Source organism: Anas acuta, chromosome 18, assembly GCF_963932015.1.
Source record: "Anas acuta chromosome 18, bAnaAcu1.1, whole genome shotgun sequence".
In the NCBI taxonomy this organism is placed as follows: Eukaryota; Metazoa; Chordata; class Aves; order Anseriformes; family Anatidae; genus Anas; species Anas acuta.
The window spans coordinates 8,965,147-8,980,820 of NC_088996.1; the positions used below are offsets into that span (position 1 = coordinate 8,965,147).

General features: G+C 39.5%; 1 protein-coding gene and 1 long non-coding RNA gene across 5 annotated transcripts in view; one reads left to right on the forward strand and one right to left on the reverse strand.

Annotated features, from left to right (window-relative positions):
- CA10 (carbonic anhydrase 10) overlaps nucleotides 1–15,674 on the forward strand; it is a 200,016-nt gene that overhangs the window by 125,022 nt on the left and 59,320 nt on the right. The gene's annotated exons all lie outside the window — the stretch shown is intronic.
- Nucleotides 3,832–15,674, reverse strand: part of LOC137841751 (uncharacterized) — a 137,226-nt gene continuing 125,383 nt past the window's right edge. The window contains exon 3 of the long non-coding RNA XR_011088720.1: nucleotides 3,832–5,849. This is a non-coding gene — a long non-coding RNA (uncharacterized lncRNA). The remainder of the gene's footprint in view (nucleotides 5,850–15,674) is intronic.

Sequence of the window (15,674 nt, forward strand, 5' to 3'; positions counted from 1 at the left end):
AAAATTATTAAACTGGTGGAGCACACCCTACCCATGACTTATATTGTCCTATTGCTTTGACATACTGTGTATAAACAGCATCCAGCAATGTGCACTCCTGTTGGCCATTATTTCCCTTACCCATGAATATTTGCATAAGGGTTGGAGACTATCTGCAAAGCTGCTCGTTTGGAACTGAAATTTATTGTTCATTTAGCTCCTGAAAAATAATCTAATTTTTCAAGCCAATAGAAAATTGTGTGAATTATTCACCTTGGTTCATTATTATGAGATATTTTATGGTGACACCACAGAAGTCATTATTTATAACGTATGGGATCATCTTTTACCAAATGTTTTCTCCTTTATCTTCTTGTAAATGTCTCAAAACTATGAAGTAAATCTTGAATCATCCAGTCGAAAGTGCCAAACAATGATAAATAGTCGCATTATGTGCACAGGATTGCAACTGTAATGTTTCTCCCAAAAGTGCATATTAGCTTTTACTTCTGAGAAACATGACTTTTGATATGAATTTTTCCTTAAGTGCTTCACTTTATCAGAACACTGAATATCTACCCTGAAGTTTAGATGCAGATGGAACAAAAATTAGGGTTAGGGAAACTGTAGCCTTCTGGTTGCAAAAGAGAGTAAAATAAAATTAAAACAATGAGTTAAGTGCAAAGGAAAACCTATTACTTGCAAGAAGTAGGCCAGCTGAAGTAGCTTTGTGTTTGTGTGTATGTGTGTTTGGGGGGATATGGGGGTGCTAAGTTGTGGGAAGGAGTTTAACTGCAGCAGTCAGACTTTGGCAAATTCATTTAACAGAGAGGTGACTTTTAAAACATCAAACCAGATTTTTATTCTGGAATTATGGCTACAGCACAACCAAGTATGCTGTGACACTGAGCTGGATTTGTTTAGAGAGAAAACACTCACCTGATATATTAGATGTGGACAAGCCAAAAGAAAGATTGTCAAAATGTCTTTTTTTTTTTTTTTTTTTTTGTAATCCTGATTCAGATCAGAAGTAACTTTCCTATTTTCTGCAAAATATATTTTTCTGTGAAATATCTGCTTAAAAGCATCAATATGTGGCCTTTCAGAAACACCATGTTTCTCACAATGTTAGAGACTTTGTCTGAAAACTGACCTGCCACTACAGTCAAGCCATTGCCAACTTCTGAGTAGTTCAACACCTTGTCCCATTCTTTCACTGTCTTCACAAAGCAGCTGCTTTTTTGCGAGCAATGGAGTCATGGCTCGTGTTCCTGCATAGAAATTCTGGTATGCAAGTAGCTAGCTGCATTTTGAAATTCATTTGAAATATCAAAACTCGAGATATGATGAACTCTTTTCTCACAGACTCACAGTTTTTGAAATCATTTCCCTAGCTGAGGGTGATGGAAGAGGCATAAACTGGTTGCTAAACAGAGAGTCCTTAAGAGACCAGTGGGGGAAGTTACCAAGACATGCAAGGAGGGAGTGATGTGGCAGCACCAAGAAGGATATTCCTATCCTTTCAAAGTTTAAATATGCATTTTGTGAGTGTTTGACAGCAATCTGAAGCACAACACGCATTTCACATATTCAAATCTAGCTCACACTGTCCTTGTGGCAGATGAGTAGATGAGTGGTTCCTGACCCAGAAAAGCCTAAACTATGACAGATTTCTGGTTCAAATCTTGAAAAAGATGCGCTGGCTAAAATTATCCCCTTTTCTATGTTATGCTTTATCAGCACATCTTCCTTCTAGCTTTAAAATTATTGAGTGAAATCAATAGGGATTTTGTATTTATTTTGAGACTGGGACTCCATTCTTTGAACTTTCTGTGTTTACAAGTGCCCTTAGACTGAGAGAAAGCCAGAACACCAGTGTTTAAATCAATATTCCTGCACTATTACTGAGAGCAGAATCAGGTTCATCAGCAATGTTCCTGCTGTACGTGCATGAAATGTTTCGGAAATAAACCCAACAGGGCATAAAGAAGAGCAGAATTTAGTTAATATTAGACAAAAGATTCCTGTTGCAGTAAATTATGAGGTGATGTCTTGGTGATTTAAGTCTCTGAGGAGCACCAAAATTGTAATGTTAAATACTATATTGACAGGTTCATGTAAAATTCAGTGCAGGCTGCCACCCCTTGGCAGCCATTCTCTGCAAGAGTGGAGGTGTCAACCCTCAGCAGCAGCGGTGGTGGCCAGCACAAGATGTGCCTCAGCGCTCCTGGAATTTCCTAACGGGCTGCGAAGCGGTTGCGTGAACATCCCTGTCAAACAGACAGGAGGCTGCTCAGGGTGGAAAGGCCTTCCCACCGGTATTAACGCTGGCAGATGTTTTCAGTGTTCTTTGGAAAACAGTGACAGTGTAACTGAAAAGAAAAGATGGCACAACAAGCAGCAAAACGCAGACCTGAGCACCTCTGCAGGTGACCGGGTAGGCCTGCAGAGCTACCTTCCATCTATATGGTATGGGTGGGGGGCTGTAAAGTCAATACTCCTGGTGGATATGAAAAAAAAATGCCAAAGCACACACCAGCCTGTTTCTATATCTCTAAAGTATGTATCCCTGCTTGCTGATGAAACCTCAAAGTCTGAAGAGAGCATGCAGCAAAACAAGACATTCAAATATTGTTTAGATTTTCTCCCTGGGTACTGAAAAAGCTTTACTTATAAACTATCTTTTTAAGATGGACTAAAAATACCTGCCTCTTCCAGTTACCTTCCAGAAATCAATAGGCAGGAAAACAAATTACTGCTCCTTCTCTTATGTCTGTGCTATTATGGTCTCTGTGGAGTGAAATTACTTTACAGTTAATTAGATTTTTAAAAAATATAGGATGGTTTCTGTATAATTCCCTTGGGTGTTTCTGTACCTCCCCAACTTTTTTAATCCATTTCCGGAAGAAGAGGCATTGATCTGGAGGAGATTTAATAACCCATTGGTAACTGTATAATCACCTGTAGCTGCCAAGCTAGCATTGCCCAGACTTTTTAATAGCTGTAAGCAGCAGGTCAATACCTTCAGCAAAAAACTGTATCTGTTTTAACAGCCCAGTCCCACAAAAGTCATCCGGAATTTTTAAAATCCCCATCTACTGTAGAGCTGTAGTTGAGCTCAAGAGGGTGCTTTGGAAGCAAATCTGCTCATCTCCACTTACTGACACTTGGTTTACATCACTTGTGCTTTCAAAGCATGCAAGCCAGGTTCCTTCAGGACTAAACAAAACCTGGTTGCTCCAGAAGCAAGTCCAGGGCCCCACAGCCACACCTGGCTGTTTCCTGCCTGGGTCCAGCCTGGGGTTTGTCCCAGGCTAACCCTCTACACACCACCTTGCCCAATACACCTGCTCCTTTTAATACAGACATAATTGTTCCAAACTATTTTTTGATGTAGGATTATCAGTAAATCTGCAGAACCACCCAACAAAATAGCAGAAATAAAAAATTTACATCTCAGTTTGTGGGTGAGAGACAGCAAGGACAAGGGTGTGAGGAGGCAGAGGCTTTCAAAGATGCATCTGAAAAAACATGCTTCTGCCAGAAAGCTCCTCCCTCCCTCCAGCAATCCAAAACATCTGATATCTGGGACAGCACATCTTCTCACCCAAGATCTTGCAGTTAGGAAAAGCTACTCTATGCCTAGAGGTACATTTCAGAGGCTTACTAAGAGAGCAGAATACGTATTTTTTAATATTTGGATTTCTCCTTGTTATCCAACATAAATCTATTGCTGACATTTTATTTGTGTTGCATTTGGTGCCTTGCCTTGGATTTCAAGTTTATCCTACAGATAAAATTTACACTGAAGCAATATTTAAAAATAACCCTAACATGGGTAGTCTTGCTATTGTGGCTGGAATGTTTTCACTAGCCAACTTTGGCGATGTTTGTTCACAGCACTACAGTTTGTAGTTTAAGTGTGCCCTCAATTTCAGCCTGTTATTATTTCAACCACTTTCCTTTTGAGCTTGAGATAAGCTCGCCCTGTAGGCAGCACGCAGCAGCACAAAGAAGTGGTATGCAGTTAGCACGTCTATTGGAAACATTCCTCCAAATACTGTTATTATACTTAGGTGCTGAGTGATTTGAAACAAGTGGAAAACTGTGACTTTCCAGGGTGAGACACCACCCTGGGAAGTGCCTTCAAAATACCTTCGATCTTGTGCAATTCAGTGATTTCTTTAGCAAAACATTTGTTCTTCAGAAATCCCTTTATAGGTAACAGAAAAAAGTCCTTGGCTGCTTAGCAAAATAGCATCTGGAGCATCAGGAACTCCATCAGCTTTGGGGAAATCATCCTAATCTTCCCTTTGTTTGCACTGACATTTTTATAGGGGCTCTCCTTTTAGCACATCATTGACTGCCTTTGAAACAGCATAATCAACTCAGTGGGAATTACCAGCAAAAGATTACAGCCAATCTACTTCCAGTTATGGCAGTCTGATCTACACTGAGTTCACGTAATTTTCTTGGACTTGCTCTGTATTTACTTTAGGGTAATAAGGATCAGAATTCATGAATGTGCATTTCCAAGAGAGCATGGTATTTATAAACCTTGGGTAATAACTGCTAATTGAATTTCATTGTTTAGCTGTAGGTTGTTTTCCCCCTGAAGAGAGCTGCCAATTATCATTAACTAACAATACTTAATCAAGGTTTTACTTTCCTTCTGATATTTTTAGACATTCACATTCATAGAGTTGAAATTTTGTTGCCTTATGTTTGACTTTACATGTAGCTATATAGTTTAATACTACTTCTTCCTTCAATCTTTATATTTCTTTCTTTTCTAATGCGTAGCTAATTTCGTTTAGCTGTACTTGGTTCTTATGGAGAAAAAAGGGAACTGTGCTTGGGTTTAAATGTTTTTGCCTCTCTTTACTGCTAGCAACTACAGAAATTGTACTTTTAATAATATGGGCTATAATTCATAACTTTTATCAGTTGTTTATTTTCAATTTACATATTATTTTACAGGTACACTTCCTAGTAATATCTGGAATACAAATTGGAATTTTGTTCCTTCGCTCCCTTCCTCAAAGAAAGAGCTGATTTCCAATGAGTGCTGGTAACAGGCCTTCCCAATTTGATGTGCTGTTTTAAGACCTGCAGTTTGGTCTAAGGATAGGATATATACAAAATGATGCCTTTATTGTTTTAAAAGAAGTGCTCTTTGCTGATGGATGTGGGAATAAAAATGAAAGTATGACATGAAAACGGTAAAAATCACATAAAAATTGCTCCATATGTTTCTTAAGCTACAGTCTAATCAGAATGTTTCATGGGAATTTTGAACACTTTGAATTGGCCTTTAGGTTCAGCAGGATACTTTAGAGGCAATGACAGGTGTTTTATACACATCTGGTTTTTTGAACAGATTTTTGAAGTAGCTCAGTTCCCAGTTAACAAACACCGTAACTGAACCATCACTCTCTTGAACTCCCAATAGCTTCCCGTTCTCGGTTTGTGTTCCTGGGTGCAAATTGCTTCTGAAAACCTTGCCCTCATTGGATATCTCTCAAAACTGGTCAGAGCACAAGTATTGCCCACATACTGGAGAAGACATGAACAAGAGCTTGAACCCGCTGTGCTGGCAGTTGACCAGGGAAGCAGACAATAAGGCAAAGGTGCAAGTTACAGCACCTGAACTATTACCACATGAAAGAGTTTAAGTGGTGCATCTCAAATCTGCTCCCTCTTTCCCATTTATTAGTTACAGGCTGCCACTAGTCACAATAAAATAAACTGCATTTCAAAAACTGACCATGTCTGTCAGGTACGTGATGAGGAGGCCAAGGTCTGAGCTGTCCCGAAGCAGACAGGAGTCCTGCAGGTAGGGAAACGGTGACCCTGCCTTCGCTGAGCACCTGGCAAAGAAAGGTCAGCAGTGAGACCACGAGGAAAGAATTCTTGACTAATGCAGAGCATGTGCCCAGTGACACTAGGGAGGAGGAACTGTCTTTCACCACAGATAGCTTGTTTCCACGCAATAATTTAGCTATCAATGTCTATTCAGTGTTTAAACTATTTTAACACTAACTGACGTTTTATTTAAATTATAACTCGTGCAATTTAATGATAACCTTTCATTTTCTTCCACCTTCATAACTTCATGGGAAGCAACAAAAGTAGTAAGAAAAAAAATGCAGACACCAGAAGGACTTTTTATCAGAAGAATGTAAAAAAATTAGTTGTGCACTATTATGGCTGAGAATTTTGTTATGTGATGTCTTTAAACATTTTGTTTTCCCACAATCACTGGTCATTGGCACCAGTTTGTATGCTTAAATCTATTATTATTATATGAAGTAATATCTCTTCTACCCTAAAATGATGATGTAATTTTTAGAAACGATAATGATTTTCATGTCCCACTGAATAGCGGGGACATTTACAACAGTAAATTTCTGAGCTTTCTTTTAGAAGACCAAACAGTTTATAAGTAGCCTTCATACACAGCCCACAGCAAATAAAGTTTTCCCTGTGTAGTAATTTCTTATGGCACAGCAAAGAAGAAGTCTGGGTCGTTCCAATCAATTCAATTTGCATGGCTAATGCTGTGGTTTGGTGCACTCAAAGGAGAGAATATTCACCTTTTCTGAAGCTAGTATCATCCCATTTATGAATTTAGGCTTATTTTACATGGTGCAGTCAAATTGTACATCAACTTGTCCAAGTATACATTGCTGGAGAAATATCTCACAGGAAGCATCAGAAGGCATCTTTGTAACTGGCAAATAAAGACTACAATTCCTTAATGAGTGAGAGAAAATCTACTGAGTGGGATTTGGGAAAAGGACACAGGAAGGCACAAAAGCATATAACATTCAGGTTTCCACCCCCCCAGGGAAACTTGTATCCTTAGTTTTATTAGAATCATGCAGATCACAAGTCAGCCCAGACTCTGGGAACAGAAATTTCAAGAAGTCAAATGCAAAATTCCTAAGACATTTCTCACAGATGATGCTTGCTACAAAGCTGTCCTGTTCCTGTTGCTGTGAGTACAGTGATGCTGCTGTGCAGATTTAGGTCAGCCGATGTCTGCCTGATTACACTGATGTCCATTCCCTACTCGTGCAGCACACCAAGCCTGAGTGTCTGCTACCATCCTTTTAGCTAAACTGCTGAATTAAGAAGTCTGTATATACAAATAACAGTGTGCTTCACAGAATCTATCACTTAATGTAAGCTCATCTTTTGTTTCCTAGACTCTTTATGTACTTGACTTGTGGGTTAGAAAAGCAGACAGGGATATGGAGATGCTCCATACAAGCTGATTCGTATTTTTTCACAGCAAACTATTTTCCATTTATCAAAAACTTTAATGTCATCTGCATATACATGGCCTTTTACTACATCTGCAGGATGCTATATATTTAAGCATCCAAAATATTTGGCAGACTGTAGCCTCATGACCCACTAGTTACCAGGCCATCACCTCCCATGGAACCCAGATCCGTGCCACTGGCTAAAGCCGCATGCATGAGCCTGCATTTCATAAAGATCCTGAAGCTGCTCTGCGTGGCCTCGCTGGCATGCCTAACTGAAAAATGGGTAAATCAGTGGCCCAGAGTGAACCAATGGCAGAATTGCATCCTGTGTTCATTCATACATATTAAACAATAAAACAACTTCATCCTGAAACAAAGCAAGCAGGGTGCCTGCTTCCCATCTCCATGTGTGCACACCCACCAGCACTCCCTCTCCCACACCCACATCTCATCTGTATAACAGTATTGTGCAAACACATGTACGTATTTATAGCCTGCTGTAATGTTACTGCTTCTCTTATTTTCTTGTGCACACAAGCCTAATTAACAGCTATCACTCAATTTGTTCTTGATTTGAACATAATTAACAATATGCTTTAGTAATGATTTTGCTTATGTGTAGTAACTGAAGCCAAACTTGTCAAACTATTGCTCCATTAATTTAATTCTTCCTCTTCATTTAGGGAAATTCAATTACTCTAATGCAGTTAGTCATATAGTAAATGTTTTCAGTTTTCTTCTGTTGCTTAGACACTTCCAGAGCATTTTCTAGATCATTATAATTTGTTGCCTAGGGAGTACATAAGCAAAAAATGATATCTTTATAAATTGTCAGATGTACCTGACCATTCTGTACAAGTTCAGTATTATAAAAAGCACTAGCTTAGTTTTGGTTTTAAATAATTCTCCAAATGTCTTCTACATTATCATTTTATAGCTGGGGAAGAAAATGATCCAAATAATTATGATTAATGGTCTTATCTGTTACTGTCAGCCCAGCACACATTAGCAAGACATTCTCCAGGCACTGGGGATGGGCAGGAAGGGAAGTTTTCCTCCAGAAGAAGCCACCTTCCACCTCTTTTCCCTGAAAGGGGCTGGGTGGTGAACTGCAACAGCAGAGCCTTGAGAGAGCTTGTGTCCAACAAGCTGCAGATGGGGCTCTGGGTGATCTTACAGACTTCTGCACTGGGCAAAGAAGCAGTGTATGTATTGCCTCAAAAGCCTTTAGTTCTGCCCCACATTGCTACTATAACATACATTCCTGCCATTCCTACATGGCAGATTTAAACATGTTTATTTGAGTTTTTAGCCATATGAACAGTGCCAAAATAATGGAGTTGCAATTATTATTTTAGTTGTTTAAAAAAATTGTGAAATACAGTGTGACAGTATCACCAAATTCTACATAGTGGGAGAAAAAGTATTGACTGAAATCAGAAAATGCAAGGAGGGATTTGATCCAGTGCATCTTTGGCTGTCTATTTTACAAGTTATCCAATGTCAGCCCTTAATCAATAAATGTAATTTCCTAATTGGAGCTTAGAAATAGCTGTTTCTCAAGTAATATCAACATATTTTGCAGTTGTAGAAATCTCAGTAAATGGTTTTGCTCTTCAATTAAGACATTGCTGCATATAATAACTACTTACAGCTTTATTCTAGTATTACTTCAGGGCACAATTTAATCAGACAGTGGATATCACAAAGCTAAGCAGAATTAACATGCATAACAAATGCACAAAGACCATCTACCACAGCCTATGTTTAGAGAAAGTACAACGTACTACTCAGATCATTACTGAATTCTTCCCCCACATTAGCTGGAAGGGAGTCTCTGTCTCAATACGGAGAAGCATGTCACCTTCCCTTATTATTACACTTAAAGATCAGTTTGTTATGTAGTCAGGTTACTGACCTCATTTGAGTGTTTAGGAACAGGTCTGGGATCCTTAAGATCTCTGAGAAGCACACGGTGCTGCACTGAATGACTGATGCCATTCACTTGCTAGTAAAATTCTGGTTCTTTGACTGTTTTTCAGCCGTATTTCTCTATTCAGCTGCCTGGAACAAGGCAAGACAGGGATGCTGTTATGATGTCTCTCAGGACTTGAAAAGCTAGCCCAGTTGCACTATCTCTATTGATGTAGAGATTGCTGTCTTGTGAATATTGCTGGCATTTAAGTCCCTAGCAGTTCAAAATATACCCTGAATAAGAGACGGGATAGGAAAACCTTGTGGGAATCCAAAGGCAAATGTTCTGCCTTAGAGAGCAGCCTGTTGTTAGCTGCCAGCTTTTGAAAGGTTTGTGGTCATGTGGGGGGAATCTTCAGCCATCTATACTCTGATGCTCCAGGAGCTCGGTGAAGGCTCATTTTATTCAGTACAGCTGAGGACAAGGGCCGGCGTTTTCTGAGTGATCAGGCCTCTTAAATTCTCCCTTGATAAATGAAATAAATGATGTCTGCTGTCATCATTTGAGTGAAAAGGACTTGGCTTGAATCCTCCTCAGCTCCCGCTGATGCCAGCAGAACTCCAAGCCTACACTTCAGGTTGTAGCAGTTCACCTAACAGCAAATCCATTTTGTAACACTGATACAGCCCCTCTAAAGCCATGATCTGTCTCCTTTGTACTTAGGTTTCCTATCCATTAAATTTAAACCCACATAAACTATTACATAGTCTCTGGATAAAGACATTCTAGAATAAAGACATCATTTCAGATTTTAAAAAACGCATTTATAGATATATTTATGTGATATATATATTTAGAATATGAAGACGGTGGGAGTCCACATGAAAAAAAGCAAAAAATAAAGTGTTTTTAAGGGCACATCGTATTGCAGGGTGCAGCAGGCAGAGGAGCATTAGGCCAAGGGAAATAAAACTGTGAATAAGATTGCTGTGCCAAGTTTTGATTTGATGATGCCTGCCTGGGCTGCTTCCCTTCAATACCTTACCCCACCTGGTGCACCCTGCCTCTCACTGCACATTTCTCCCAGCATGATGCTACTTTAAGTGCATAGCATTGTTGGTACATAGGGTTATGTAAAATCACACATCTTAATCTGTGAGCCATAGATTACATGGCTCTGTACTGCAGCTTAACTTCCATAACAATTTATTCATAGGTATGTTACTTTCCGAAATCCTAAACAGAAAGGTCTATCAGGCAGCCCTAACTCTGCCAGGACCCTGCCAGCCAGGTGGCAGACCGCACGCACCCAGGGGGATGCGCAGGGTGCTCAGCTGTGTGCTGTGCAATCCTCTACAAAGAGCGCTTTCTGTGGACCTTTGCTGATACTCATGTTCCCCACAAATTGGATGGCACACGGTGTCACTGCTAATTGCTGTCTGTGCCCTTTGTCATGGAGCTGACATGATGTCATTTCACCCTAAGGTAAGAGGTCTTTCTATCAAAACCAAGTAAGATCTCGAGCTGTGCTTAGCACCCAAAAAATCGCAAGAAGTGGGGGCAGAGTGGTGCCCTCTCCCCAGAAGAAACAGGCTGATTTCAGCTGATCTTGCTATGCTTTTGAATCCAAACTGGGCTTTTTGTTTCGGGTTGACCTGCATGCTAATTAGCCTATTGTGAATTTTTAAACATTGCACAGGTCTGCAAAACTCCCCGCTTGCCAATAATCCTCAGATCTCCTGTGCTGCCAGGAGACAGTTTGTTATTTCATCTAAAAAAAAAAAAAAAAATCACCAAGGAATTTTGAATCTTAAAGAAAAAAAAATATTTGGACACAAGAAAGTGTTGTATTTCAGATCAAGGCTAGCTATGTGGACCAAATTGCCAGATGACCTCTGTAGTTTTTAGGCGAATGTATTTGCTTAATTTCACATGTGCATATGCCACCATGGGGAGAGTTGCCACTTGACTTGTACAAGTAAACACACCCACAATTTGTCAGCTATATTAGTTAGGATAACTTGAAAATTTACCCTCAATGTGATTTAATACCTCACAAGGCTGATTCATATGCACTCTGCCATAAATGATCATTGACTGAGTATTCAAAGCAGAAAAACAAGTGAACTATACATAAAGAATGACTATTTATCTTCAGAAGGCATCTTTTGCTATGCATATTGAATACTTTATCTTTTCAATGGTCACTTAAAAATTCTCATCTATAAACTATAGATCTGAATCTCTTCTCACAATAGTGTAAATCAGAAGTAGCTATGCTGAAGCCCGTGAATTTATACTACAGTAAATCCACGAAGAGAGAAGAACCACTCAGTTTCCCATTGACACCGATAAAAAGAACACCAGATTCCATGGAAATAACTGGCAGGAAGCTTTCTAGAGTCCATTCCAGCTGACAGAAGTTATTGGGTAAATATATTTTAATGAAGCCCTTTTAAGCAGTGCTATATTTCACCTGATGTTTATATGGTAATTCTTAGAAACTGGTTTACTGCATGAAATGTAAGATAGGTTGATGCAGTCATCTATATGTATATGTGAGAACAGGAGGTTGGGTGTGCCACATATGGAGAAAATGTACAATTTAGGGTTCCCAAATGGCATCTTTACATAGTTGTTAGAAGATTTAAAGGAGCTGAATAGCTATGGTGGTTTAAAAAATAAAAAAAAAAAAAAAAGAGAAACAAACCTAATGGTAAATAAATATTTGCACACACACACGACACACAATAATTACTAATTTAATGTCAGAAGACAAGGAGGAACAGCTGCTAGCTGTATTTTCCAAAATGAATAAGTTCATAGGAATTTAAATGTGATACTGGAAACAGATTTGAATCCCTTTCTGTATTTTGCAGGTATTGTTAAATATTCCCTGAAGTTATCCTTTCCCATATATTTTTAGTAGTAAGCAGATGTTTTTCTCTTTAAAAGAATGTGGATTCTATGTAATGACAGGCTTTTCTGTAAATAGGATTTTGCTTCAAAAACAATAGAAGGGAGCTTTGCTAGTTATCAATCCAGCATATTGCACAGATCACAGCTATTTTATATATTGGGGTCTTATCAAAGATAACACAATTTGACAGTAGTTTGAAGACAGGTCGCGTGTCACAGGCGGTATGAATCCAGGGCTGCACTGGTCTCAGCAAAGCCAGTTTTCGAAGAGCTTTCTGGTAGCAGCTCGCTATGGCCAATTAGCTGCCAGCAGGCTCGTTTTGTTTCTGGCTCTGGGGCTGCTTCTGTTAGCAGCAGCTCCGAGTTGTCTGTGTGAGCTCCATCACGCAGCATGGACATGCTCTCCATTGATCTGATTCTGTTTCTCTGAAATACCCCTATTTCGTGGAAGCAGAGTGAGTCCAGCACTGCTGTCTTATGGAAACCCAGCCTGAAGGCTTCAGCGTTCTGCTTCAGAGACAGAGAGGAGGGCTGCACGTAGCTGTGACAGTGAGCTAAGCAGAGGGAAGAGAGAAGCACGGCCTTGTGGGACCTGATGGATGTGTCAGTGTGGATGAAAAGCAGAAGTGTCCTGCTTTATCCCCCTTTGTGACAGAGAAGTTAGAATAGAAGAAATTTTCAGCTCTGCTAAACCAGCCCATAGCAATATGGAAATGTGGTAACCTGCAGCTGAAAATGGAAATCTGAGCAACTCCTGAGATGTATGCAAGAGAGGGTAGGCTCCTCCTGTGAATTTGTCCTGGAAAAGGGAATGTTTAAGTACCGCAGAGCTGAGCATGACAGCTGTATGGAATTACTCGTTTATTAAAATTTTGTAAGAAGAAATGGATGCTTTGATGTTGTCTCAATTCATGTTGAATCTTGTTGCATCCTGCAATAATAATCAATAGTAATTTGCAGACATCATTAACACCGCTTATTTTTGAGTTTGTCTAATATATTGATGGCATGAGTTTGGGGGTGGGTTTCAGGGGTGCTGTTTGTTTGTGCTAGAATAGATATAATCACTAAAAGGCTTTCTGCTTGACAAGTCAGCTTTTCCCTGCTCATTTCTAGAGTTTTCATTTGAAACGAAACTCTCACCTTCTTCAAAAAATTGTTTACTGTTCCTTTATCACCACTGCTTTCATAAATGCTGTCAGTGTATATGATTCTCTCTCTACTTCAGAACCTGCTCATAGCTGTGTATTCATAAAGGTGATAAAATACATTTGATTTTTCACTGAAACAAGCTTAAGGGCCCTGTTTCTAGAATACCTCATAGAGTCATGCGGTGTTAATTCCATTTGTGTGCAGGTTAAGCTGTGAATTTCAAACAAAGTAATGATTGCTCTGCCTCAGTGGGGTGAAGGTTGAATTTTTCAATATAATCAAGTTTCAGAAAATAGAAACACCCCATGTCATAAGTGAGAAACTGTCTGCATAGCAAATGCCATAATTAATTTTAAAATGATTAATATTAACTAGAACTAATTAATATTAATCAGAGTGAAATATTCTCTGGTGCATAATCTTAATGTATAAGTAGAGCACACACGGATGAAAACTTTCAGAGGGCACACCACAAAGTTTGAATGTAACTACGAAGTGATGCTTTTCATGTTAGCACCTAACTTGTACGTTGTGCTTGTATCGTAGGTTGCTAAACAATCCCATAGCTGTCATGCTCACAAAACTGAGGCCAGGAATAACTTTGCTTTACTCTGAAAAATTAAAGAGCCTACAGTGATCAGAGAGCTCCTTGTGCCTCCCCGTTGTTTCATTAGTTCAGGGTCCTGAACCACTTGTCCCCCTGGCCACTTCCCTCACCATTAGCTGGGGCTGTTTCAGAGCATCAGCTCCCTGCTGCAGTCCCACAGGGATGCAGCAGCCCCATCCACCTGCAGAAGGGCCGCTTGCTGGCGGTGGTGTGCGACCTGAATGCCTTGTCCCTGCCTGAGCTCAGACTCTGCAGCTCTCCCACTGATCCCTGCCAAAAATCTGGAAGTGTGGAACTGGAAATAAACCCCAAGCCACAGCTCGTCCTAAAGCATAATGATAATCCTCTGTAGTGCTCGTGGTTTGAACACTCACTAACAACTGCATCAGTAGCACAGGCTCTGAAGATAGGCTGGTAACAGATCAGAAGGATATTGGGAAACATGAAGAAGCTCCTTAATTAATTTCTAATCCTTTTTCAGCCTTAATCTTCTTTTTTGTAGTAAGATCTGGCATTACACATTTTCTGCACACATGCTTTCTAGATGATGTAGATTAAGCCTTAGGTCCCTGATTTGCTAGAAACAGCATGTCAGTAGGCTAGCTGGTACTGCAGCTGCATGCTGGAATAGTGGGGGATTATTCTGTCTGGGGTGATATATCCAGCTGAAATATTAATTAAGAGTGTATGGACTTCACCCAGTCATCCTGGGTTTTAAGCCATGCTTTCTTCTGTGCTTCACGAGGTTTTGTTCAATCTTTTTAGTGTAACCGCTGCTACTTTATTTGTGCATTTATTCCAGAATAAAGCTTTGTACATAGAAATGCTGGGGCTGGGTGAGGGGGTGTAAGGGCTTCTGAATACCTTGTGGCTAGGGTAGGAGGCTCATTTCAGGAAGAAGAGAACAGTAATACCACAAGTAACTGTTCTGAGTACATGTTAGTTATCCAAATATAACCAACATGTTTTTTACCTTACTAGTTAATGGAACAGTGTCTTCTAATTTATGATGTGAATACAGAAAATAGATGGATAGCACTCTCCTACTAACATAAAAAATATAGATGCGAGACAGGTAGTCAGCAGTGCATGCTGACTGATGGAGCCCTATATTCTTAACAGGAGAAATATTAATCTTTTCTATTGGACTTGTTAATATCTTCCTCCACAGATTCTCTGTAGCAGAATCTGAAGTCTCCCAGTTTGGGATGTTTGAAATATTTATGTTAGACCATTCTATCTCTATAAAATACTGTAGCAAAATAGCTTCAGAATCCTGGAGAATAATCACAATGGGCTTTTTTAAAGTTCTTCCTGTAGAACCTTCTAGGTTTCCCTACAGTTAAATAAGAGTTTTCCACACGGATAGGTTTTGTTGTGTTGTTTTTTTGTTAGTTTGTTTCTTCTTCTAACAAGGAGTTAGTCAAATTTACATCTGGACAATTATAATCTGATCTTGCTTCTGATGATTTCAGGAGGAGAATCTCGGGGCTGTAACTGTGGTATAGATACAGAAGGATATGTTCAACCTTTTAAACTCAGAACTAAAGGTAGGTCAGCGCTGAATATATTTTGAGGTTTTCCCATGTCATATGCTCTTACAGCACTACCAGATTAACATTCAGATAAAACAAGAATTTATAATCTGTCGCACAGCCTTGATCAGGAGAAAAATGCGTTCACTAGCTTGGATGAAGCCCTACAGTTTGAAAAAGAAAGGCATTTACCGAGTATTTTTAGTTGGGTAGAAAACATACATCCCTGTGCTACGTGTTTTGTCAGTATTGAGGTTATCTTTCAGGCAGCATACTGCAAAAAACATTTGGAA